Source organism: Narcine bancroftii, chromosome 2, assembly GCF_036971445.1.
Source record: "Narcine bancroftii isolate sNarBan1 chromosome 2, sNarBan1.hap1, whole genome shotgun sequence".
Classification (NCBI taxonomy): Eukaryota; Metazoa; Chordata; class Chondrichthyes; order Torpediniformes; family Narcinidae; genus Narcine; species Narcine bancroftii.
In genome coordinates this window covers 290,791,686-290,819,659 of record NC_091470.1, presented here as the reverse complement: position 1 = coordinate 290,819,659, position 27,974 = coordinate 290,791,686, and the positions used below count along the sequence as shown (strand labels likewise).

Below are 27,974 nucleotides of genomic sequence, written 5' to 3'. Positions count from 1 at the left end.
TGTAAATTGTGTGCATTGTTTCACGCTTGTATAGCATGCACGCACTAAAAAAATAAAGCAACACATACGCAGATAACATTATCAGCCTGTATAGCTATCACCTGCGTTCAGTCTAGCCTAATCAGTATAAAAGGCCCTTGCATTTAGTGTACCTTTGAGATCTAGACTACCAGTAGTTTTCACAATGCGAGTAGTCAAACGCAAATCTTACAATGCTAATTTCAAGCTGAAAGTTGCTACCAGAAGAAACTGGCAACAGAGCAGCACAAGAAAGTTCCAGGTTGGTGAATGGAGGAAATATAAAGAGGAGCATGAGAGGATAAATCCACTAAAATGCGCATGTCGTTGCCCAAGAACAAAATGGCCCCAGTTGGTGTCTGACTTTAAGGAGAGGGTACTTAGTCATAAACAACCATATCACAGCATCTACAGTTGCCATTCAGATGAGAGTAAGATTATTGGCACTTGAAAGAAGCATCCTGGATTTCAAGGCGGGGTTCCCTGGATATCAAACTTTATGAAGTGAAACGGATTGTCAGTAAGAATTAGAACAACTGTAAGTCAGCGATTTCCAGAAGATTGGGAATTAAAAAACATGGATTTTCACAGCTTTGTTGCCAATGAACTTTATGAACTTAAAATCACACCTGCAGACATCATTAACATCCAAGAACTGTGGCTGCCTCTGGAACAAAAACTGCAGCCATAACCATGACCGGATATGAAAGGTCATGCTTTACTGTAGTCCTTGGCTGCATTGCAAGTGGCACTAAATTTGAAGCCAATGAAAATATTTAAAAGAGTAACATTGCCTCAAGAAAAATTGCCCAATACTGTGATTGCGAACTGGTTGGATGGATTCCAATGTTATGAAACGATGGGTGAAAAGGTGTTATAGGCTGAGATCAGGCAGTTTTGATTCCATGGTAGTTCACAAAGAGCGTGGGATAAGATAACACCAGAGAGTGGATTCAGAAAAGCCGGCATAATATATAATGCTGATGGTGATTCCACCGCTGATGGTGAAAGCAGCGACAGCGATGGTGTTCCAGTGTCGACTACAGTAACGGAAGAACAGTTGGAGACTGTCCTAACGTATTTTAATGAAGAGAGTAAACAATCTAACTTTGAAGGATTGGAAGGGGATTTGAATGGTGATGAAGAAGACTAACGGAGGCAGATTTTGGCGGCATGGTTAGCATTGCGGTTAGCGCAATGCTACGAGAGCACCAGTAACCTGGGTTCAGTAACCGTTGCTGTCTGTCAGGAGTTGTACATTCTCCTTCTGTCTGGGTGAGTTTTCTCCAGGTGCTCTGGCTTCCTCCAACCCTCCAAAAATCTACAGTTAATTGGTGTATTTTTAGTTGTTTTTTTTTAACTTTAACATGTCCAACTTTTTACTTGTTAATTAAAATGTTATATGATTATTTTTAATTAAAGCAATTAAAAAAAACAATTTAATTTAGAATCAGTGGCTGGTCAATTAAGTTCATTTTTATTTTCAGTGTAAAAAAATTCCTGTCTATCGTGTACATGCACATAATGTGCAGTGGGTTACCAAATTTGAAAAAAACATATATTACCTGCACGGTATTCAGGCAATATTTCCTAATGGGTTTCTGTGTTGATGGATATCTATATGAGGGCGATACAGTTACAGTATGTAATGTTAAAAGCTTTGTTTTTTTATTAAAAATTCCACCTTGTTTTGAATTAACCAAATTAAAACTAAAGATACTTTAGCTACATAGTGAATAAATATTTCAACAAAGATCACTTTTTCAAGCTAAGTTTCCAAACTTTGTCACATTTTATAGATAATGTTCATTCTTAAATTCTCATTAAGATAAATGTCCTGGGTAAACTTGTACCTCTCATTTTGTTCGTTTTAGATTGGTCAGAGTGTTTGAGCTACCGAAAGATAACAGACACACACACCAAGAGCAGTTCAGTTTATACAAATTATATTACAAATTCAAAAGCTGATTTCAAACTACAATATGCTAGCCCTTCCCAATTATACTTATCAATGCCTGGACTGGTCCCAACTGCCAAAGCGAGGCAACGACTGCACATGTAGTAGGTTGTTGGGGCGCCGGGAGCAGCTTCTCCACCTCCCTCGACCGGGACATTAGCTGGATTCTAGAAGTTCTTCTTCTTGCTGAGAGGTTTTGCCACCTCTCGGAGAGTCTTCAACTTCAGCAGTGGGACCATGGCTTATATGACCCAAAAGTTGTTTACTTCATAGCTTATCTCTTTGAACAAATGATTTAATTATCTTCAAGGTCTCCTGACAGTCTGCGACCAACAAAAGAAAACTGCATCTCTGGGCCTCATGGTGGAACTTAGATGTTTCTACTAATTCATATCCATCCCTGGGCACCATAGTGTAAATTAGATTATGTCTTCCTATTCAACTGCATCCCTGGGTCTCATAGTGTAAATTAGATTATGTCTACTGATTCTAAAAAACAAGCAGGTTCTCAGCTTTGCAGAAGCAAAGGCTGCAAAAGTAAAAAACACGGTTTAAACCTTCCATTACAGTAATCAACCTTGGTTCAATGGGGACTGCAAACTGCGAGTGGCAGCAGACAAAACTAAACCAGAGAGCACCAGTCTGGCAAGATAGTATTACATGACTCCTGAACTGCTGCATGAATGAAGCAGTCGGATCATAACTTTGTAGTCCTGCTACATCATGATTGATGGTGACAAAAACTAAAGAGGAAAGGAAAGTCAATTGACAATAACATCATTGCTTTTTGGGGCCCAACATTTGAGTGTGAGGCTTAAGGCTGAAATATGTTCAACTAGAAGTGTTGAGTTGACAATAAATGGGATTCTAGATTAATTATTTTGATTTCCTTCTTGAAGGGATTGTTATTCTTCCAATTTGATTAATACCACATTTCTGTCAAGAAATGGCTGAGGGTACTGGATACAGCACAGGCTCTCATTGCAGAGCAGTACTATCTTTCAAATGAAAGAAATAGAGTTTTCTTCTTTTTGTCTGTAGTTCTGTAAGAATGCTAATTTTTATTTGGAATTGGTTATTACTACATTGTTTTTTTTAAAACTTTATTTAAAGATTTTATCACATGAATAAAACAGAAAAAATTACATTTAAAGAAAAATGAAAAATAAAGTAATTATTACAACACAACATTAATAACCTAACTTAGATTAATCTAACCCCCCCATATATATATGGCCACTAAAAAAAATTAATATATATAAAAAAACCACCCCTCCCCCCAAAAATAAAGAGAGAAGAATTAATGAAGTTAATAATATTATGTATATAAAAAAAACTCACAAACAAAAAGAAAAATAACAAGTAAACGTACTAAAAAAATTATCAAATCTAAAATATCACACATAAAACATATTTAAGTCAAACTTAATTACATATACTTAACAAATAGAGTCCACTTCAACTAAAAGACATCCTATCTTAAATTGAAAAGAATATCTTTTCCATAATTAAACAAGACTTCATCTCTAAATACCACCTATCTAAGATTAGTATATTTCTATCTTTCCAAATAAGCACTATACATTTCTTGGCCACCACTAAGGCTAAATAAATACAAGAAATTTAATAATCAATTAATGATTACATTTTCCCTAATAAAAATATATCAAGATCTAATACAACATAGATATTATATAAACTATTAAAAATAGATTGAATACCTTTCCAAAACTGTTGCAATCAATCGCAAATCCAAACAGTATGTATATATAAAAAAAGCAAGTTGATTATTATATAATGGCTTAATTACTCTTGAATACTTGTCCAATAGAGGCTCCAATACCATATTTAAATCTCCCCCAATCATCACATTAGAATTTACTTATCCAAATAACAAAGACATATCCACAACAAAAGCTATATCCTCAACATTTGGAGCATAAACATCAAGCAAAGTCCAAGCCTCGTTAAAGATTGTACAATTCAGTTTTAATAATCTTCCACCATCTTTCTCTTCATTCTATAACTGAAATAGTATATTCTTGTACATCAAAATTGCCACTCCTTTTGCCTTTGAATTAAATGAAAAAAAAACTTATCCAATCCATTCACGTTTAAATTTCACATGTTCCTTATCTGTTAATTAAGTTTCCTGGAAAAAAAAATCCACATCAATTTTTAATTCTTTTAAGTGAACAAGTATTTTCTTACACTTAATAAGATTATTTAAACCCTGGACATTAAAAAAAAATTTTAGTTTAGACCTTTCGTACAACACCACACAAGAAAAAAAAAAGAAAAAAAGGGAAAAAAAACACAAAGAAAAAAAAGACCCCCTTCCCTTATCCCCTCTTAAAACTACAACAAAAAAAACTATTTTTAAAAAAAAATAATAAAAAGAAACTTCACTCCTTAATCCAAAAATTAATTTAAAAAAACAGGTAAGAGGTTGCTACCTCCTCCTGTTTAAACCGCACAATGCGGTAACTCCCACAAAATATTGCGTGTGAGATAACTCACACGTAGCTGACGACTTCTGGAAAATAATGCCCACCCAGTTCCCTCTCCTAACTCCCATTTCACATTAAACTATCATCATCATTTAAATCTTCTCGAGTGAAAAAAAAATTCTTTTTTTTTAATCAGCTTTATCACTCCGACCACCATTGCTTCCATTTCTTCTTGAAATTCGATTCCCATCTTTATCTCTACTCTCTTTGGAGACCGTTGAGGACTACGTCGTTCCTGGAATTGTGTGATTGGAAATAGTTGAGCAAAGTCCATAGCTTCTTTAGGGTTATCAAAAAATTTTGGCTGACATCCATCCTGGAAAATCTTCAATACTGCAGGGTATCTAAATGTTGCTTTATATCCTTTTTCCCATAACACTTATTTCACAAGATTAAATTCATGTCGTTGAGACATGACTTCTTGACTCAAATCCGGATAAAAAAAAACGATTGTTCTGGACCATCAAAGTAGATCTACTTTGTTGCGCATTTCTAATAGCCACACGTAAAATTGTCTCTCTATCATGATAGTTTAAACAACGAACCAGAACAGGTCTTGGATTCTGTCCTGAAAAAGGCTTTCTTCTCAAAGCACTATGAGCACGTTCCAATATTAAGCCCTCCGGGAACTTATCTTGTCCTAGCACTTGTGAAATCCATTCGGTAAAAAATTTTCTTGGATCTGGTCCTTCTATATCTTCTGGCAAACCAACAATTTTTATGTTATTCCGTCTAGACTGATTCTCCAAATAGTCAACCTTTTTCGCTCAATTTTTATTCTGGATTTGTAAAGTTTCAGTTGTTTTATTTACATCTTGTATTTGATCTTGTACCTCAACTATACCTTGGTCACAAACATCGTCTTTCATTCATTTCAAGCTTAAAAGCTCCATAATCAACCATCTGTTGAGTATTAATATCCACCAAGGTATTAAGCTTTTAGTATTAACTTGAACCAAAAATTTAGCTATCTCTTTGATTGAAGAAGATAACTTAAATTCAAGATTCTTGATAAGCATATCAACTGGAATAGATTCAGACAAAATAGGGTGCTGCTGTTTCTGAACTTCTTTAGTTTAACTGCTTTTCTTACAGTATGACTCCATGTAGAAACCCCTGCCACAACCTCCTCAGCAGTATCAGAAGACTGGTATTCAGGGTTATCCTTAACCCATATTACATCAAAAGCCTTAATTACATCAAGGTCTGTTGAAGTCTTCATAACTGGTGGTGCATTTCGCAGCGCCACCGCTACATCAATCGGTGGACATCTCTTTAAAGTCGGGTCTTCAGGTGGCGGCGTCCCAGCTGTTTCAAGTGTCAAAAGTTCAGTAACAGCACTCATAGCGGGCGTTGATTGAAATACACCTCTCTCAGTGTGCACAAATTAATTACTTTTCTTTATACTCTGTAGTTTGTCTTTGTAACACTTTCCCCTGCACTCTACTTTTGTTTTATTATTTCACTTCCTACTGCACTTCAGTTTGAGTTGACTTTGCTAGATAATATGCAAAACAGCGCTTTTCACTATATTTTGGTACATGTGAGAATAAACAATTCATTCCTCTGAAATATTGGTGTAATACTTGTTATTTTTGCATCTACATGGTACCTTGTGGCATCTTGGCTGAGGTTAGAACTGTAAAGAGCGTTCGGCAAGAAAGAAAAAATACTTCAGGTTCATTTCTATCATGAGGCTTTCACCACTGGTCTGATATCAAGAGTGCAAAGATATATTAGCTTCACACGGGTGCCTTGGACATGAAATCTCAGAGCCACTCTGTCTTTGCATCATTCCAGGTTGCAGGACATGAATGTCCTCTAATGTCGACTCTTACATCAGGAAAATCTGTGTGGACCAGCAGTTGTATCACATTTCCTGTAGACAACAGGTAAAATGCAGCATCCAAATTCAGAATTCAGATTTATTGTCAGAGTACATACATGACATCACATACAACTCTGAGATTCTTTTTCCTGCAGGCGAGGCAGAATTACCACTATTGGTAGTGTAAAAAAACTGTACTCAAAGAAGATGTGTATACACGTAAACAAATAAAAAAATGTAAACAGAGAGAAAAAAATCAATGAAGTGCAAAAGTAAGAGTCTGTGGTGATGCACTTGTTTGCAGCGGCAAACAGCCCCGCTTGTCAGTCTCGGTCGGCGGGGCAGCTGCAGATGGGAAGGGCGCATGCGCACTTGCTTCCTTGTGACGCAAGTGCCGGGACATTGGGGGTGGGACCAGAGTCAGGCTTAAAGACTGCAGTGCGGAATTCAAAATAAAGCAGTTGTGATACTTGAGCTCCCAGCCTGCTGTCTCAGTCTCTTCGCTGCGCTCGCTCACAATTCACTACATTGGTGACCCCAATGAGTCTCCACATCCTGAAGACTTGACACAATGGAACCAGCAGCCATAGGCACCATTGTGTTGAAGCTGCCAACATTCTGGACAATCAGGCCCGCATTTGGTTTGGCCAAACCGAGCCCCAGTTCCAGATCAAACAGATAACCTCCGATTCGACAAGATACTTCTGTTGTCAGCTCGCTTGATCAGGAAGCCACCTCACGGGTCGATGACATCCAGGTGCCACCAGAGGAAGTTAAATACATGGCTCTGAAAAACCTCCCCATTAGCACATATGGTCTCTCACGAGGCAAGAGAGCTGCCAGACTCCTTCACTTGGACAGCCAAGGCGATAGGACCCCCTCTGCCCTCATGGACAAGATGCTCACACTGGCAGAAGTATTTGAGCAGGCGTTTCTTGAGCAGATGCCCAAAGACATCAGACTCCTGTTGACTGACGCGGATTTCAGCGACCCGCATAAGGTTGCAGCATGAGCAGACGTTCTCTACCGATCCAAATGTGAAGCCATAGACTCGGTCAACCGTGTTAACTGGCCACTGCCAAGGACAACACCCAAATCCAGTCCATCACATGAGTAGGCCCAGCCCTGCCAGAAAGCAGAAAGGTCTGATCCCAAATGGTATTTCTACCACCTGCATTAGGGGTGCATACGCATGCAGGTGCCACTAGCCATGCTCGTTTCCGGGAAACGATGGGGCCAGCCACCATTAGTGACTGCGGTGACTGGCTGACTGAACAGGCTTCTCTGTGTCTGGGACAGCATCTCAGGCCACAGATTCCTCAAGGACATGAGGGTTGAGGTAAGTCATACCCCTTACAGCACTTGAGACACGCACGAGACCCCATGGCCTGTCTCTGTGTGCTGCCAATAACACCGCCATCAGAACTTTTGTCAAGAGGCGAATTCCTGTACGTTTCGGAGACTTCACCTTCCAATGGTCCTTCGTGCTGGCTTCTATAGACAATAGACAAACCTCTATTGGGCGCAGATTTCCTGCGGGGACACTCCCTACTTGTGGATCTCCAGGGCAGATGATTAGTTCATGCTGAGACTTTCCACACCATGCCTCTAGGCACATCCAGTGAGCGGTCCACCCAGGTCACTTCTGTGAAAATTTAACACGGCCAGCACAGCCACCTCTTCACTGATTTTCCCTAAATTCTGCACCCTCAGTTTACAGCAGCATTGCCAAAGCACGGCATCCAACATCACATCGCTACCACTGACTTACCATTCCATTCATGGGCCCGCTGCCTGGCCCCAGACAAACTCAACCTCGCCAAGGAAGAGTTTAGATGCATGGAAGAGCTCAGCAATGTCTGCCATTCTGAGAGCCCATGGGTCTAACCTCTCTACTTGGTGCCAAAGTCCAACAGCAGCTGGAGTCCCTGTGGCAAATACAGGGACAACAATGTCAGACCCCTCCCCAATCCAGGATTTCGCAGCAAACCTCCATAACGTAAAGCTGTTCTCTAAAGTTGACCTGATCTGGGGATACCATCAGATCCCCGTGCACCCAGATGACATCCAAAAGACAGCAATCATCAACCCGTTCAGTCTGTTTGAGTTCCTTCTCATGCGGTTTGGTTTAGAAAATGCGGCGCAGAATTTCCAGTGCCCCACGGATGTGGTCAGCGGAGACTTGCCTTTTCTTTTCATCTACCTCAACGACATCCTGGTAGCCAGCAACACGCACAAGTAGCACGTGACACACCTGCACCAGCTGTTCACCCACCTCGTACAGTTTGGCCTCACCATAAACCCGGAGAAGTGCCAGTTTGGACTCACAGAAATAGACTTTCTGGGCCACAAAATTACCAAAGATGTCACCACCCCCCTACCCGACAAAGTGGACGCCATAGGACAGTTTGCCAGGCCGATGACACTGAAGGGCCTGCAAGAGTTCATGAGCATGGTAAATGTTTACAACAGGTATATCCCTGCAGCAGCCGAGATTATATGCCTTCTCTTCAATGTAATGTCAGACTCAACGAAGGAGCTTGCATGGACAGACGAAGCTCACAACACTTTCAAAGAGAGCAAAAAGGCCCTGGCCCTTACAACGATGCTAGTCCACCCATGAATGGATGTACTGACAGTCGACACATCCAACACAGCAGTGGTTGCCATCCTGGAATAGTTCATTGATGATTCATGGAGACCCCTGACCTTTTTCAGTCGCCACCTGCGACCACCCGAACTGAAGTACAGCGCATTTGACAGGGAGCTTCTCACCCTCTACCTGGCCATCCTCCATTTCTGCTCTTTCTGGAAGGACAGCCATTCACTGTCTACATGGATCACAAGCCGCTTACTTTCGCCTTCTCAAAGACCTCTGACCCGTGGTCTGCCCAACAGCAGAAGCACTTATCCTAGGTCTCAGAATTCACCACCACTATTTGACATCTTTCAGGAAAACACAACATTGTCGCCGATACATTCTCCAGGCCAGCAGTCAATGGAATGTCACAGGGCATCGATAACAATGATCTGGCCCTTGCTCAGCAAGACGACCCTGAGACACTCAACTTCAGAACTGCAATCATGGAATGGCAGCTCCAAGATCTCCCACTTGCTGCCAATGGCACTACGCTCCTCTGCAATGTCTCCACAGGCCAAGTCCGGCAGTTTTTTACATAATCCACGGTTCATTGCACCTCTCAATCCGCGCAACGGATTAAATGGTGTCTGCAAGATTTGTTTGGCACGACCTGCATAAACAGGTTACAGAGTGGGCAAAAACCTTCAATGACTGCCAGATGGCCAAGGTCCATCGGCACACCAAGAACCAACCTCAGCAGTTCGATGCCCCAACCTGCCAGTCTCACGGGGGTCGCGCTACCTGCTCACAGTGGTGGACAGATTTACTCGCTGGTCAGAGGCCATACACATTCTGGACGCCTCCACAGTAACTTGCACCAGGACTTCCTCACTGCCTGGTTCTCCTGTTTTGGTGACCCGGCAGATATTATGACCAACAGCGGGTGCAGTTCACCTCTTCTCTGAGGACAGAACTCTCTAAATTCCTGGGCACCCAGCTACATCGCACCACGACTTAACAGCCCCAAGCCAACGGGCTAGTCAAGCACTCCCATCGCCATCTCAAATCGGTGCTGATGGCTTGCCTTGAATAGCCAAACTGGGTAGACAAGCTACCTTGGGTTCTGCTGGAATATGCACGGTACCCAAGGAAGACCTTGGAGCCTCCTCTGCTGAACTAGTCTAATGGTGAGACCATTGCAGTCCCTGACCAATTTCTTCTGCCAGCAGCCAAATAGGACACCAACCCCTCAGTCGTCCTTGAGAGGTTGCTGGACAAACAGGGTTCCCTTGCACCACCCCCGCCATCATGACATGGTCAGCTGCCCTGCAACTAACCTACAGTCTTATCCTCATGTGAGTATGTATTTGTGCGAAGGGGTGAGCACAGGACTCCCCTTCAGCGACGTTAGGAGGTACCATACAAGGTCCTGCTTCCACATTCACTCTTGAATTTGGGGACAAGGAGGAGTTATTCACACTGGACCATTTGAAACCACCTATCTGGACTTGATCCACCAGTACAGGTTACCCCACCGGTGCATTGAGGTCGGCCGCCAAAATAGCACACCTCATCCTCAACACATTGCAAGACCATCGGTGCCAAGTATAGGGGGAGGGGGGGGGTGTTGTGTGGCGACACACATGTTTGCAGCAGCAAACCGGCCCTGCTTGTCATGCGCAGTTGGCGGGGCAGCTGCAGCAAGGGTGGCATTGTGAGACCATCTCTACTGGTCCAGACCGAAAGGGCACGTGCATGCTTGCGTCATCATGACGCAAGTCCTGAGACATTGGGGGCGAGACCAGAGACAGGCTTAAAGGTTGCAGTGTGGAATTCAAAATAAAGCAGTTGTGATGCTCAAGCTCACAGCCTGTTGTCTCAGTCCCTTCACTGCGCTTGCTCACAATCAGCTATGAGTCTGATTGAGGTTTTCATTAAGGAGTCTGATGGTGGAGGGAGTCACGTGATGGAGTAGTGGTTGGTCGAGTGGAACCTGCCCTCTCCAGAGAAAAGAAAAAAAGGTTTGAAAAACAGAGCTCAATAAACATAAAATGCAGGAAGAGAAAGATAAAGTTACAGAAAAGAGACAGAAGATGGCACCCAAAAGAGAAAAAGTAAGAATAACAGAGAAAAGGGAAGAAGGAAAATCACTGGAAAAGAAAGAAGAAAGCCTTACCTGCACGTTGGAGCAGAGAGCCACTGTGGAGAGGAGCGCCCGATATCAGATGTTGGTGAGTCCCCAGAGGAGCGGTGTCCTCCTGACCGGCCGACTTCAAAAATGGCTCTCAGAGCCAAGAAGAGGTGTGCAACTGTGCATGCGTGAAGAGTTGCGCATGTGCAGTGCACAATTAAAAGAAAAGGTTAATGCCAGCTGGAGGGGGACTCAGCTGAGGAGCGGCCAGCTGCGGACCAGCCAGCTGAGAGACGCCCAGTATCGGGGTGTTCGGCTGGGGGAAGTAAGAAAGAAGAAAAAAAGAGTGGTCCGAAAGAGAATAAAGAGCTGAAAGAGGGTGAGCGGCACAGGTCGACCTGCAGCGGGAGGCCCAACAACGGGAGACTCAGCAGCTGGAGGCCCAGCAAGGATACAGAAGCAGCTCACCAGAGAAGGGTGAAGATACATAGATACAGAGAAGATAAGAAGATGACACCGACATAGATACAGACACAGAAGAAGAGGAGGAAGAAGACCAAGAATTTCAAAGGAAAGAAGAAGGTAAAATAGAAGGACAAAATTTAGATAAAGCCTTTTTTGAAGAACAAATGAGGTCATTAAAAGAATGGCTATCATTAGAATTTAATTTAATCAAAAGAAAAAATGAAAAGAGCTGAAGATAGAATGCAAAACTGAGAGTTGGTCATGACTGAAATAGGGAAAAGAGGAAATGTGGAGGGACGAGAAGCTGCTGTAGAAATGGAGATAAATGATTTAAGAGGGAAGTTGGAAGAGAACGAAAAAAAATTAAAGAGGCACAAGATTTATTGTCACATAAAATTGATGTATTGGAAATTTACAGTAGATGAAACAATATAAAAATAGTGGGCCTAAAAGAAGGGAAAGAAGGGTCAGATACGAAGGAATTTATGAAAGGATGGATCCCAAAGGTTCTGGGAACGACAGATTCACATGAAGAAATAGAAATCGAAAGGGCGCATAGAGCGCTAGTACCGAAACTGCCACCACATTAAAAACCGAGATCCATATTGGTAAAACTTCTAAGATATACGACAAGAGAAAACATACTGGAACAGGCAAGAAAGAAGGTTAGAGAAGACAATAAGCCATTGGAATATAAGGGACAAAAAATATTTTTTTACCCGGACATAAGCTTTGAACTTTTAAAGAAGAGGAAGGAATTCAACATGTTGAAAACAATCTTATGGAAGAAAGAGTATAACTTTATATTAAGACATCCAGCAGTACTCAAAGTATTTAATCCTGGGGAATGGAATAGACTGTTCTTGGACCCAAAGAAAGCCCAAGAATTTGCTGAACATTTGCAGGACAGGAGAAGTGAGGAGGAGGAGTGACAAGAAGGAAGGCCGGTAAGAAAATATACAAAAATATGTAAAAATATAAAGTAAAGATAATGTATATATAAAGATTTAAAGATGGATAAGAGAAGGGGAAGAAGGGAAAAAAGAGAGGGAGAGCTTTGTTATATGTATAGGAAAATCGTGTTCTCTGGGGGGGAGGCTGGAGGGGGGAGAATAATGGTCACTGCAAAATCAGTTGACGCTTGGGAGTAAGTTCGCTAACCGAATGGAAAGGGGAGTTATGGTTGCCATCAAGGGACAATCCAAGGAAGGGAGGTTCATTTAGGGTTAAAGGATTATTGCTTGTGGGGATTGTATTTCGTGTCTTAAGTGCGTTGTCATATATTGAGATTAAAAAGGAAAACTTAAAAAACAGTAATGGAAAAAAAAGGGATGGAGGTGGTGAAGAGGCAGAAAAGAAGTGAAAATAAAGATATAAGATGGCCACGTTGGACTTTATGACTATAAACATTAATGGAATATATAACCAAGTTTAAGTGTATCCCATTGGGAAAAAAAAATCACATATAATTTAAAAGACAAAGTTACAATGATTGAAAAAACCTGGGAACCAGATATGGAACATAACAGAAAGAGCAGGCCTTGGACCACCACCACCTAAAACGATAAGAAGGTAAACACGATCAGATTTATTGTGAATAAGTAGATGATACGTCTTTTTTGTTTGTATTCCTTTTGTATAAAGATATTGTTTTATTGTATTTTACATGCTCAATATTTATTGATTTTGGTGGGGATGGGAAAGGGAAGGGAGGGATGGGGGAAAAAAGAGAAAATATCACTGTGAATATTTAAAGAGATGCATCTGTAAATATATTGGTTGATATGGTTCATGGTGCGATAAATAAAGAATTACAAAAAAAAGGAGTCTGATGGTGGAGGGGTAGCAGCTGTTCCTGAACCTGGCGGTGCGAGTCTTGTCTTTCCTGATGGTAGCAGCGGGAACAGAGTGTGGGCTGGATGGTGTAGATCTCTGATGATTGTTGGTGCTCTCCGACAGCAGCATTCCCTGTAGATGTTCTTGATGATGGGAAGGGTTTTGCCTGTGATGTCCTGGGCTGTGTGCAGTACCTGTTGCAGGGATTTCTGGTTAGGGCTATTGGTGTCCCAATACCAGACAGTGATGCAGCTGGTCAGCACACTTTCCACCACACATCTGTAGAAATTTGCCGGGGTTTCCTATGTCATACCAAACCTCCGCAAATTCCTGAGGAGGCAGATGCACTGGCATGCATTATTTGTAATGCCATTAGTGTGTTGGGTCCAGGAAAGATCCTCCAAGATAGTGACTCCTGAAAACTTAAATTTGCTCACTATCTCACCTTTGATCTGCTAATAATCTAGTACACATCTAGTTTTCTCTTTCTGACATCGATAGTCAGCTCCTTGGTTATGGTGACATTGAGCGTAATGTCATTTTCAATCTCCCTCCTGAATAGTGACTCATTGCTCCTTTTTGTACAAACCACTACAATGCTATTGTCAAAGAATTTGTAAATGGTGTTGTAATACCGAGCCACACAGTCATAGGTGTTCAGCGAGTTGAACAGAGGGGAAAGAATGCAGCCCTTTTGTGCTCCCATACTGATGGAGATTGTGGAGGAGATGTTCTTACTAATCCTCACTGATTGTGGTCTGGAGGGGAGGAAATCCATAATCCAATTACACAGTGGGGTGTTGAGTCTCAGGTCTTGGAGTTTACTGATCAGTTTTGATGGGATGATGGTGTTGAATGTCAGACTGTAGTCAATAAAGATCATCCTGATTTATGCATTTTTGCTGTCCAGGTGTTCCAGGGCCAGTGAGATGGTATCTACTGTAGATCTGTTGTTGCAGTAGTCAAATTCGTATGGATTCACACCATCGCTTAGACGGGAGCTGATATGCTTCAACACCAGCCTTTCATAACACTTCATCACTATGGATGTGATTGCCACTGGTCAATAGTCATTAAGGCAGGTTACCACACTCTGCTTGGGCACCAGTACATTTGAGGCCTGTTTGAAACAGGTGGGGACCACACCCTGCCAGAGTGAGATGTTGAGGATATCCATGAATACATTGGCAAGTTGGTCAGCACATGTTTTTAATACTTGGCTAGGTACTCCATCTGGACAGGGTGCTTTTCTCAAATTCACTCTCCTGAAGGCAGCACTTACGTCATCCTTGGATACGGACATAAGTGGTTAAAAGCTCTTTTGCATCATCCTCCCTCTCTGGAAAAAACAATACTACAGCCAAAACTGAAACAGTGGTTATCCTATGATCAGGGTAGAAACTATGTCAACATTTGAGGGAGTTCTCCAAAACAAGCCACAGTGAATTTCCCACATTAAGGTAGTGCAATCATGTTACAAAATTAACCATCAATAAATGATTAGCTATAAGGAAGTGGCATTACCTAAATAAGAAAGGGTAAATTTCAGCTACAAGCACTGAAGGCGACTCCATTAATAGCGTTCACATGAAGGTGAGGATACTGGAAATAATTGTGTAAAAACCTACTGCAGAGTAATGCATTTTGGCATATGTCAAGGAAATGTGGCCCAAGTGATTTGATGAGCCCTTTCAATAATGTAGCCATTCAATAATGGTGTGATTAGTCCACAGCAATACTTTCATTCCAAAAAAGCTGTAATATCCTTGTTTACCAGGAACTCCAGGGTATCCTGTTCCATGGTAGACATGTTGACAGATAGCACTCCTCTGCTCATTTATTAAATGCAAGAGAAAGAAAGCTAATATTTTAGTTTGTGGAGCAAATGCACTATTGGTGCAAGATGTGCAGTAAGAAGTAGGTTTTGTTCATATGGCTGATAGGAGAGTAGTAGTAGGAATTATGGATATAGTAGGGAGAGTGAATTTGAGGAAAGCATCTAGTCCGGATGGAGTACCTGGATGAGTATCAAAAACTTGTGCTGACCAACTTGCCAATGTATTCATGGATATCTTCTACATCTTATTCTGGCATGGGGTGGTACCCACCTGTTTCAAACAGGCCTCAATTATACTGGTGCCCAAGGAGAGTGTGGTAACTTGCTGAAATGATTTGCTTTTATGCCTCTTCTCTTTGCCTTTCAGTTTGGTCTGCCTCACACTGTCTCTGTTTCTCAGCCTCTTCTATCCTCAATTTCTCCAATTCCAATTGCAATTCACCAGATCTATCCTCTGGAAAATCTTCTAAGTCTTTCTGAACAAATTTCCTCTCACCTATATAATATTTCACTATAATCCACTGAATTTGTACTTTCCCCATCCGATGTTTAACTTCAGTCAGTTTTAATGCCTTAGAAATAACCATCAGTTCCTCTTTTCTCTTGCTCTTCAGCTCTGCGAGTGATGGTTCTGACAAAAACATATCAACATCCATTGCTGCTGTTTTTTACACTCAAGCTTTAAATTAGCTTGAAAAAACAATTGAGTAATAACCCACAAAATTCGTGTTCAATTGACAGGACGAACCCCCATAAAATGTTATGAACCCAAAGGACCCCAAAATCCAGCAGCAATAGACATTCACCAAGACAAGTATTTACTTAAACAGAAGTTGTTTTTAATTATCTTTAAACATGAAAACAGAATCAAACTTTAACTTATCTCTACTCTTAACTAACCCAAATTAACCCCCTTCTAATTCTAAGTGCATGTGTATTTAAATTTAAGAAAAGTTCTTTGGTTCACAGTTCAATCTCACTTCTCCTTCTTCCAAGTTCTCTGGATACAGGCAATTCTTATACTGTGCACAAAATTTAAAATGTATAAAGTTCACCAGGCTTTGGTGCTCGAAAGGTAAATGTTTACCACTCAGGAAAGTTCTCGTAGGGTTTGCAGAGAGAGATTTGTTGTTCCAGGATTTCCACAACTGAGGTACCACCATTAGTCATCTCGATGTCTCACTGATGAAACTTTCCCCATCAGGGTTTTCCAGATGGTAACCTCTTTCTTCAGGCTACCACAGAATTGCTTTCTGTTCCCTGATTCCAAGAGAAACATCAGACAGATAGGACTTCCAGCCATCCACTGCTCTGGAACTTTCTGTTTCCAACCAGCTCTTCCTGGCTTGCACTGTTCAGCTTCTTTCAGTGTCAGACACACACATTGAGAGAGCTTATTGAGATTGGTCTCACCTCTCTCTCTCTCTCTCCAACTGCCAACTGCCAGGAAGCCCATATAACTCTCTCACTTGCAAATAACCCCACCTTCTTCAGCAAACCACAGGAGTTCTCCTCCCTTGGTCAAGCTGTTGTCTTAGATAAACAAAACCCAGGAGTGACCTTTCTGTGAGCACACTGTAGGTACTTGCAGCCAGTTTGTCTCCTCCAAAACAATGGCTATTCATTTCATGACATCATTTCAATTAGCACCTACTTGTGAAATGAACATAAAGTCTCCAAAGATCCTGCAATGCTACTGAATATGAATTCTTCAGTATTTCAAATAAGATCTGTTTTAAAATGTGTGTATGTATGTAACCCACTAATCTTACCAAATTCTTCCAATATTTATCCATTACAGATTATCAACCCATGGCACTCATGTTAACTGTGACAAAGTGTTTTAAAAGGCTTGTGTTGAAGCACATCAGCTCCTGACATGGATCCATTCCAATGCGCCTACTGTAGCAACAATGGTAGGTCTACAATGGATGCCAACTCACTGGCTCCACACAAATCCCTGGAACACCTGGACAGGAAAGATGCATACATCAGGATGCTCTTTATCGACTACAGTTTGGCAATCAACATCATTATCCCCTCAAAATTGATCAGCGAACACTAAGACATAGGACTCTATTGAGATAGTGACTACCAAGAACTTAAATTTGCTAACCATCTCCACCTTTGATTCTCCAGTGATCTCTGGTTTTCCCTTCCTGAAGTCAACAATCATCTCCTTGGTTTTGGTGACATTGTGTGCAAGGTTGTTGCTGGTGCAACATTCAGCTAAGTTTTAAATCTCCCTCCTATATGCTGACTCATTGGCCCTTTTATACAACTCACTACTGTAGATCATCAGTGAATTTGTGGATGGTGTAATTGTCATATTGAACCACACAATCAGACACAGGAGGAACTGACTGAATAATGATTATAAACCTCCATCTCCTAAATGTTCTCATATATCAGAATAAATAGATCTGAGGCTCTGATAGCTCAGTGGAAGGCTCCAGTAGCTCGATGGTATATAGCAGGTAGAGCAGGGAGCGAAGATCTCAGCTCCAGCACTTTTGGAGATTGCGGAGATTTTCTGGCCGATTCTCACTGATTGTGGTCTGAATCCAGGATCCAATTACACAGTGGGCTATTAAGTTCTTGGTAGTCACTATCTCAGAGAATCTTTCCTGGATTCAACACACTAATGGCATCATGAAGAAAGCACATCCGTGGCTTTACTTCCTCAGAAGTTTGCAGAGGTTTGGTAAAATATCAGAAACCCTGGCAAATTTCTACACATGTATGGTGTAAAGCGTGCTGACCGGGTGCATCACAGTCTGATATAGGGACACCAATATCCCCTCAGTGGAAAGCTCCACAAAAGGTAGTGTATACAGTGGAATGCTGATGGTCGGAGAGCAGCAGCAATCATCAAGGATCCATGTCACCTAGCACACACTCAGTTCTTGCTGCTACCACCAGGAAAGAGGTGTAGGTGCCACAAGACTCGCACACCAGGTTCAGGAACAGTTGTTACCCCTCCACCATCAGAGTACTCAATTTCAAACTCAATCAGGGACTCATTTAAGGACTTATATTTTTGTATTTTATTGATTTTTTAAAAATTTCTCTCTGTGTTGCACAGTCAGTTTATTGACATTATTTGTTTACATGTGTACGTTGAGTTCAGTTTTTGTTTCCACATCCAGTAAGTGATAATTCTGCCTTGCCAGCAAGAAAAAAGAATCTCAGGGTGGTGTGTGATGTCAGGTCTATACTCTTGACAATAAATCTAAAATGAAAATTAACTGGTTAAGGGAACTGTGAGTGCAAAGGGTAGACAACTACACAAAAGCAGTAACTTTGGCTGAAAACTTCATGCCACTAAATTTCTCATGCCATTGTTACTATGATGGGTTATCATGTTAATTTGTATGGTTTCTCCATTAATGCCTCTGTAATGTCAGCTCAACATTTAATTTTTTTAGGATTGGAAGCGGACAACATTACACACCCACTTGGCTCCAACAAAACTATATGCATCATGTTTACAGTTTTCAGCATCTTTGTGCTATCAAGATCCTCTATTTTCTTTCCTCATTCTAAGATAAATGCAAGGGTATTATTGTTTAAATTTGTTTCAAGAGATAGATATGTTGCTTTGTAGATGGTAAATTCCATTTATGCCCAAAACCATGTTGACATGCTGGGGAAGTCTGACCTCTAATCCCATCCAACAGATGTAGAAATCAAACCTGGAATTAAAATCTACCCAATTGTTCCCTGGATAAGTTCTTTGTTCACATCTACATTACATTTTAGCATCTATATTATGGCCTATATTAGGTAAAGATTCCATTATTGTTAGAAGGTAATATGCATGAAATGCTTTAACTATGTCTACTGTAAGGAAGACAGAGAATCACCACATTGTCCAGCACCCATCAAATAAATGAGGCCCCACCAAGGAACAAACTCATGACCCCTGTTTTACAAGACCAGTGTTCTAACCACCGAGCTACTGGAGCCTTCCACTGAGCTATCGGAGCCTCAGATCTATTTATTCTGATATATGAGAACATTCAGGAGATGGAGGTTTATAATCACTATTCAGTCAGTTCCTCCTGTGTCTGCTTGTGCCATTAAAATATGGTTTCCCACTCCTAACATTGTTTGAATCATATTGCAATTATTTCCCCAGTATTGTTGCCATTGTCTATTAACTGGCCTCCCATCAGAACCAATTGTATCTTCCATCAGCAGATGTAAAACAAAGCCACCTGAGTGCTTCACCATCCAGACGACAAAAGCAGATATTGGAAGTATTTTCCAGTAAACTAATTGTGGGATCCAGATGCTTGTTATAAAGCACTTCAACTCTATCTGTGCAGTTTATGATATTATGAATGCCCCTTAATGAAAGTATTGCAGTGCATTTTGTTGCCTGTTCATTATTTCTAACATAACTGGCTTCAATTTCTGACTGACCCTCACTGCATTTCAGTTTGTATGTATTTATAATTCATTTTCACAAGATAAAGGAATAGAAGTAGGCCACTTGGACCCTTGAGTCTGTTCTGCGACTCTACCCTAAGCTGAACTATACTCACACCTAGTTCCAATTGCCAGCCTTTTCCCCATATTCCCTGATGTCCTGACCAATTAGATACTTATGTTAAGTTGTACTTTGGAGACAATATATGGTACTTAAATAGAAATAATTACAGGAGGTAGAAGAGCAATTGACTTCATCTTAATATCCAAAGTATCTATAAACTACTGCTTTATTTTAATTTCTTAAATTTCACTGATTATTTGAATTAGACATAAATTTTAAAATTTAAATGTACAAAATGTTAAATGTAAGCTTAAATTTAGACATACAGCATGGTAACAAGCCCTTCTGGCCCATGAGACTGTGCCACCAAAATTCCCCAATTAACCTACAACCCCTGTATGTTTTGAAGGGTGGGAGGAAAGCAAAATACCAAGAGGAAGCCCACGCAGACATGGGGAGAATGGACAAACTCTTAACAGACAGTGTTGGATTCAAGCCTGGGTTACTGGCTGTGTGTGGTGTTGACCACACTATGCTGAATGTTAACTAAGAAACCTACATTATTAAAAGATTTTATATTTAACTATTCAAAAGAATATGGTTACAGGCAGAGACAGTAAGAACATGTTATATAAACATAGAACAATCCAGCACAGTACAGGCCCTTCAACCCACAATGTTGTGCTGACCTATGTAAACCAACTCCACAATAATCTAATTTTTCCCTATCTCACACACATAATCTCTATTTTCCTTATAATTTATCAGAAGCTTCTGAAGTGCACATCTGTACAATGAAATTCAGATTAAAATTTAAACCTACAAAAAGCTTCAGTGCCATGTACCTCCTTTACAGGGAATACTTGCCGTATGTAAATTGATGTATTTGAGATTTTATGTACTATTTACTGAAAAGCTGCCTGAAATGTCTTATAGATTAAAAAGTGTGTTCTTAACAATGTATTCGAAAATAATTTCTTCTCATCAATCTTTCTGGTTTTGTACAAGTCATTTTATTTCTGTAGGTTCAAACTTCCATGAATTTCTAAATTTCATGGATTTTGTTTGTTCATAATATTTCAGATTCAATTTTAATCCGTATGCATGCCAAACATTTATTAAAATTATTTACAAATGATTATTGCAGCATTTAGATAAGAAGGTCAGCCTTTAATGCTGCTCTTTCTAATGCAGTCTCAAAACAAACATATACCATGGCTGCGGCAGAAGAAATAAAGGCTGCAGGAGAGAGGGAGAAGGCTCTACATTTCACAAAAAGAGACATTGAAGTCCTGCTGCATTTAGTAGAGGCTAAGAGGAAAGTATTGTGCTCCCAAGGGTGACTAATTAGAAGCATCCTACCAGAGGCACCATTAGAAGACTTTAGCAGGAAGTAGCCTCGTTGTGTCCTCTAATATTGAGAATCCCTGCAGCGTGAGTAATACTCCTAGAATCTTACAACATGACTGAAATTGATAAAGTGAGCTCTGTAAATACTGGTATTTTATGCTGATCCTCACACGCACACACACATGTACATATCTCACCCTCTTCTACACCACCTTTTCTAGAAGAAAGTGACTTAGACCAAGAGGGAAGGGAGGGATATGACGATGATTACAGTATGTATGTAACCAATAGCCAGCCACATTATCTCTCTTGAAGTGACAGTCTCTGAGGGACGTGGGGTATAAATGAATTGCAATCTGGCTGTAGGAGTTTGATGAGGGAGGTCATTGGGAGGGGAGAAAGAGGAGAGATCCATGTATTACTGACTCCCCCAGAAGGTTAACAAGGACCACATTTGGGATACTGTCATGAGGGGTCATGCAGATTTATAACGATCTGAGCATTTTGTCAGACTTGACCCACCAAATGCAAAAGATGGCAAAAAGTTGTCCATATCTATGCTCTTGCAGGAGGAGACTGAACTCCATGTGATCTTGTGCTCCTTCTTTATTGGAGATCAGCAACAATCCTGTCAACCACCATTGACTGGTCTATGTGACAGTTTCAGTGGTGGGATTGAAGGAAGTCATGGGAAGTCCTTCTGCTTTTGATGCTGAGTGGTCTAAATGGAAGACACTTGAGGCTCTTCAAGAACAAGAGTATACAACCAGGGTGCATTTTTATGTCCTGGCTGAGCAGGAGATGCTACTCAGAAGAAATTGCTTTTCTCAAGGGATAGGTGGATGCCATCCATCACAACCTGTGGTTCCACCGGAGTTAAAGATGATACATGACAGCTGTTCTACTAAACAGAAAGATGATAGATATGAGCAGAACATTCACCTAAAGGAGCAGGGAGCTGGCACATGGGAACTCCTCTCTCCTGCAGAAATAGTAAAATGGCATCTCCTCTCCTCACCCATACATTCCTCTCCATCATAAGCAGAATCTTATTCAGATTGCTCAGAGGACAGTCTTCAAAGAGGATTTCAAAGACAGCAGAGAGCAGACACATGCCGTTCAGAATCTTTCATCTGAAGCAACAATGTCTGGATGTTGAATCAATGATTACAAATCTGCATGCCAGCAGATTTGTTTGACCATTGGCTTCCAGACCTTTGATATATCATTAAGTTATGCCCCTGTCATAAGGGCACCAAGTTTCCATGCATATTCACCCCTGCTCCACAGCCAGCCTTACAAGACTGCTCTTTCAATTAATTTTGGACACCACCTTGGTCCACAAAGACATGAGTGTAACAGAGTAACTAGATTGCAACAACAAAAAAAAATCACACAACAGGCAAGGCAGATCCAAAAGTTTTGGATTTTTTTGTTTTAAATTATTGTAAGTATGCTAGAACTATTAAAATGGATCCTAATTTAGGGCAATTAAATGTTCATTATGGAAAAAAAAAGTGACATTGAAGTGAATATAATATTGAATTCCACCACTTTAGGCTACTCAGCTTTTCTGTTTGGATCAATATGGTCTACTTCTGCTGCAGGTAATATTGGCTCAGTTTTTTCTCTCATCATATTGGGCATTTCCCAAGTGTTACATTTCCTAGCCTTTGTGCTCCTTTGTTCACGTTTTCTCTCAAATAGCACAATTATCTTACCAACCAGAAAACTTGACTAACAGCTCATTCCCACAACAACTTCATTTCACCCTATCAGAGATAATCCCCCTGTCCTATCTATTCTCACCCATAGAAGCTCTAATTCCTATGAATGTTTATAGCATTTTCTTTTGAAAAAAATAGTTTGGAATAAATCAAAGGAGATTAGTTTAGATAACCCAATTTTAATACTTTATTTTTATTTCTTGCAACATTATTCATTTTTCAGAATATGGACGTCATTGGCAAGGGCGAGATTTATTGTCCTTAGAAAGATCTGGTGAGCTATCCTGTTGTACTACTGTAATCTTTCCAATGAAAGATGTCTCACCAAACTGTTGGGTGGAGAGTTCCTTTGTTTCTTGAGAAACTGCTTTAACTCTCTGGTTTTATGTAATTGAATGGCTTGACCATTTTTTACAGGAATGGTTAAGAGCAAAACATATTATTCTTGCTCTGAAATCTCAACCAGGTAAGGACAAGGAGAACTCTTCCTTTGAAGAACATTAATGTACCTGATGGGATTTTATAATATTCCTGTATTTTTATAATGACTATTAATGAGAATATTATTTTTAAAATTAAAATAATCACAGATTATTTAATCAACCAAATTTAGTTCACACACCTTCCATTAGAGGGATTTAATTTACATCTCTGATTGTTCATTATTCTTGACTGGTTCACTAATTTACAGTTGCACCATCACACTAATAACAACCTTGCACTCAAGGTCCCCAAAACTAAGGAGCTGATTGTTGATTTCAGGAAGGGAAAACCAGAGGTGTATGATCCAGTGATCATTGGGGGACCGGAGGTGGAGAGGGTGAGCAAATTTAAGTTCTTGGGAGTCACTATCTCTGAGGATCTTTTCTGGACCCAACACATTAATGGGGTTATGAAGAATGCACGTCAGCACATCTATTGCCTTAGGCGTTTGCAGAGGTCTGGTATGACATCGGAAACCCTGGGAAATTTCTACAGATGTGTGGTGGAAAGTGTGCTGAGCAGCTGCATCATGGTCTGCAATCGGGACACCAATACCCCTGAGCAGAAAGCTCTGCAAAAGGTTGTGGACGCAGCCCAGGATATCACAGAAAAAACCCTTCCCACCTTCAAGAACATCTACAGGGACTATTGCCATTGGGGAGCAGCAGGAATCATCAAGGATCAACATCACCCAGCACATGCTTTATTCTCATTGCTACCATCAGCAAATAGATGTAGGAGCCAGAAGACTTTCACAACCAGCTTCAGGAACTCCTGCTACCCCTCCACCATCAGACATCTCAATATCAAACTCAATTACTTATTTAAGGACTCTTACATTTTATTTTTTCTCTCTGTATTGCACAGTCAGTTTGTTTACATTTCTTTTTTTGTTTACATGTGTAAATTGAGACAGTTTTTGTTTTGCACTACCAATAAGTGGTAATTCTGCCTTACCTGCAGGAGAATTAATCTCAGGGTTGTATGTGATGTCATGTATGTACTCTGACAATAAATTTGAAACCTGAATCTGATTATAGGAACAGAAATATTGTGTCAGAATCACCCAATAACTTCTGGAAATGCTGGTTCAAAGTAAAAGGATTTGATTAAAGCTGCAATGGTGGAATCTTCAGCAACTGGCCATAGTTTTCATTTAGTGAGCGAGGAAGACAATTAATCTCCACTACAAACAGAAGGGTTATGGAATCTTATTTGAGGAACCTGTACTGTGGTATCTCAGGGCCAAAATAATTGGCTTCTGAGGACCAAAATCTTTGCCTTTTTCTTGTTAATTATGTCTTTAGTCACTGAGGCTGAGGTAGTTGTTCTCATTTTTGCAATTCTTAAAAATTTTACTCCAATATCTGAATCAAAGCTACTGTGGTGTCTACAACCAAGTGACTTTGACAGAACCTGGTCCAAATAAGTGATCGAGGATATAGAATGATGCTTTGCTCCTTGATTGTGACAATACTGACTGAGTGGTAAACAACATTGATAGGACATAGAGAAAGCAGGCAACCACTGATGGGCAAATCAAGAACAAGAGAGCAAGGATACAAAATTAAACCTAAAATAATTGGGATAGGAAATACCAAGGCAAAATTGCAGAACAAAAATGATGGCTGAAGAAAATTAAACAACTAGATTTGGTAAGACCCCAGACACATGGAACCATAGTTAATATTAATGCATAGGTAACTCCAACTTGGATCAGATGGACTGAATGGCTGTTTTCCATGTTGTAATTTTAATGCAATTCATTCTTCATTCATCTCTTTAAAAAACATTTTATGATGATATAACTTCAAGGTTACCATAGACAATATTGAAGCACCAACATTCATCTTTATTTCTGGGTTAGTGAAACACTTCCCATTTCCAAATCTGAGGGCTCTGAGGTGGCTGATAAGGCCACTGTAGGACTGTGGACACTCACAGGTGGAGATTAATGGGGCAGATGAGTTGGTTTCCTGCAGTCTCATTACAGACCTTTTAATCATTCAAAAGCTCGCAAGACTGAAAACCATTACAATTATCCAGAATGGTGGCATCAAATACAAATAAAGATTATGAGATGAGATAGTCAGAATTTAGAATTTGATTGCTTGATTTATTCTTAAATGAACCTGAACCATCTTTTTGCCAGTCACACACACACACACACACACACACACACACACACACACACACACACACACACACACACACACACCTAGCACACCACAATAATATTTCTAATAAAATACTTGAAATAGAAGGGAAATGTATCTTAAAGGGCTTTGTTTTGTCAACCTTGTGTCATATTGACAGTTTATTTATGTCAAAAATGGAGTGATTAATTTGCATACTTGTTATATTAAAGCCTTTGAGCATGTTATTCTCTGTGCATCTATTCATCTAAAACAGGAGATTTGGTTGCACGTGTTCACTGGTAGTGTGTTGTGCTGCCTGCTTTCCTGCCTAAATCCAGAACCCTTCCGAAGACTACTGTGAAACCCTACCCATAGTTATAAGCTAATAAAAGCATTTGTTCTCCCTCCAGTTGTGAGAGCTTTTATTCGCGCTACAACGTGCCACTCTGTTTTCAATACAGAAGCAAACAAGAAAGATTGCAGATGCTGAAAAATGGGAACAACAAACAAAATGTTGGAATTAAGTCCAGATGAAGGGCTCTAGCTTGAAATATCGACCATTCTTTTTCTCCCACTGATTCTGCGCTCAGTTCTCCATGTTCCTGCAGCAGGTTGTTTAGTGCCAGGTTCCAGCACCTGCAATCTCCAGTTCTTTTTGACTTTTGTTTTTTTTTACAACAACACATCTGAAAGGATAGTATTTGAAAAGTAACAATCTTAAAAGGCCAACATGGCCTGTTTCCACTCCGTAAATGGTTATATGGTTATATAATTGTAAAATCTAATCTTATGAATGTTTTGAAAATTTAAGGATGTTCAAGAAAAACACTGAAAATAATCAGAGAACCTGATGTTCATCTTGCCACCGCGCTCTCTCCCCTTTTTGTAGTGACATTTCTCTTTTCAGACAGATTACCTAATTTCTTATGGATTATTGTTTTTATTCTCCGAATCACAACATAACTTAGTGCATTAAACGTGCTTCTTTCCTCCTGTCCCCTTTTGTTCTTTTGCCAAATACTTTATTTGGTTTACAAATGTACATTAGTCACATGAACTCTTTGCCTAGCGAAAGAAAACATTAATTTAAAAAAAAATACTTAGTAAAAATTGACATTATAAATTTCGTAAAAATACTGGCATTTCAGGAGGAAATCAGGGGAACATCACCCAGTCCTCATTGAGGGCTCGGCTCAGTAGTGGAGAGGGCTAAGAACTTTAAATTCCTGGCTGTAAACCTCTCTGAGGATCTGTCCTGGAACCTTCATGTTGATGCAATGACAAAGAAGGCTCACCAGTGGTTAGACTTTGTGAGATGTCTGAGGAGGTTTGGTATGTCACCAAAGAGTCTTGTAAACATCTACAGGTGTACTATGGAGAGCATTCTGGCTGGTTGCATCACTGCCTGGTATGGAGGTGCCAACTCTCAGAACAAGAAAGAACTCCAGAGGGTTGTTAACTCGGCCTGCGACATCACAGACACCAGACCACTCCATTGAGGACATTTACGTGAGGCAGTCTTAAAAAAGCAACTTCTATTCTCAAAGACACCCACCACCCAGGCCATGCCCGCTTCACTCTGCTAGCACTAGGGAAAAGGTACAGGAGCCTCAAGATGAGCACAAGGGCAGCTTCTTCCTCGCTGTCATCAGATTCTTGAATAATCAATGAACCAAAGACACTGGCTTACTTTTTGTGCACTTCTGTTAGTATTATTAATTTATCTGTTATAGTAATGTCATAAGATGATTATAATATGTATGCTTGCACTATAATGCTGCCACGAAACACTGAATTTCCTGACTTGTTCATGACAATAAATCCTGATTCTGATTTTCCAGTTCATATGCGACAATTAAGCCAAAACCATGAGCAGATTTTGAGTGAACATTCTGGGCAGCAAGGATGTGTTCACAATATTCATGGTATTTGTAAAGTATGCACTTGAACAAAGGAATTAGAAGTATGTGGTGATGCCCCACCAGCCTACTGCAGGGGGCGATCTCTGTACCTGCAGGAAGATCACTGGAGGGCCAACCACACCTGGCTGGCTGTCAATCAGCCGACATGAATAGACCTAACTCCACCTGGCTGGCTGTCAATCAACTGCCTGGGATATAATCCTGAGCTGGCCCCTCCCGAGCCAGTCACTCAGGAGTCACCAGTAGGGCTACCACTGCAGCAGACACTTTTAACGGAATGGAGCCTGTTGTACAGTCTTTCTCGAGTTTTGTGTCTGCTTACTGGTGCAGCAGGGCATCACAAAGGACTCAACAGGTCAGGCAGCATCCATGAAGAGAAATAGACAATCAATATTTCGGGCAGGCACTCTTGGCTTTGAGTCTTAGGTGTAACTCTGTAGATGTCTGGCTGACAGTTTCTCAGATTGTTCCCTTTCCTGATTCTGGTGGGGGTGGAAGTATTTGATGAATGGGCAGACAAGCAGTTCCCACACTTATATTCCATTTGGTTGCCGCCTGCAGCATACAGTCGACACGACAGCCTGCTCTCCTTGGCCTTTCCTGCCCTCCCAGCTCCACTGCTGCCTTGATTTATTGGAGTCGCCCATCTGACGGGAAGCCAGCCCCCTCCCCCTCACCTCTTGTACATTCAGC

The 27,974-nt window shown here is 40.7% G+C and overlaps 2 long non-coding RNA genes across 2 annotated transcripts in view; one reads left to right on the top strand and one right to left on the bottom strand.

Moving 5' to 3' along the window:
- Window positions 1-21,123, top strand: part of LOC138755398 (uncharacterized) — a 37,025-nt gene extending 15,902 nt beyond the window's left edge. Inside the window, exons 2-3 of the long non-coding RNA XR_011352254.1 lie at window positions 16,965-17,079; window positions 20,856-21,123. This is a non-coding gene — a long non-coding RNA (uncharacterized lncRNA). The remainder of the gene's footprint in view (window positions 1-16,964; window positions 17,080-20,855) is intronic.
- The window catches only part of LOC138755395 (uncharacterized), a 54,269-nt gene that overhangs the window by 24,498 nt on the left and 1,797 nt on the right, over window positions 1-27,974 (bottom strand). The gene's annotated exons all lie outside the window — the stretch shown is intronic.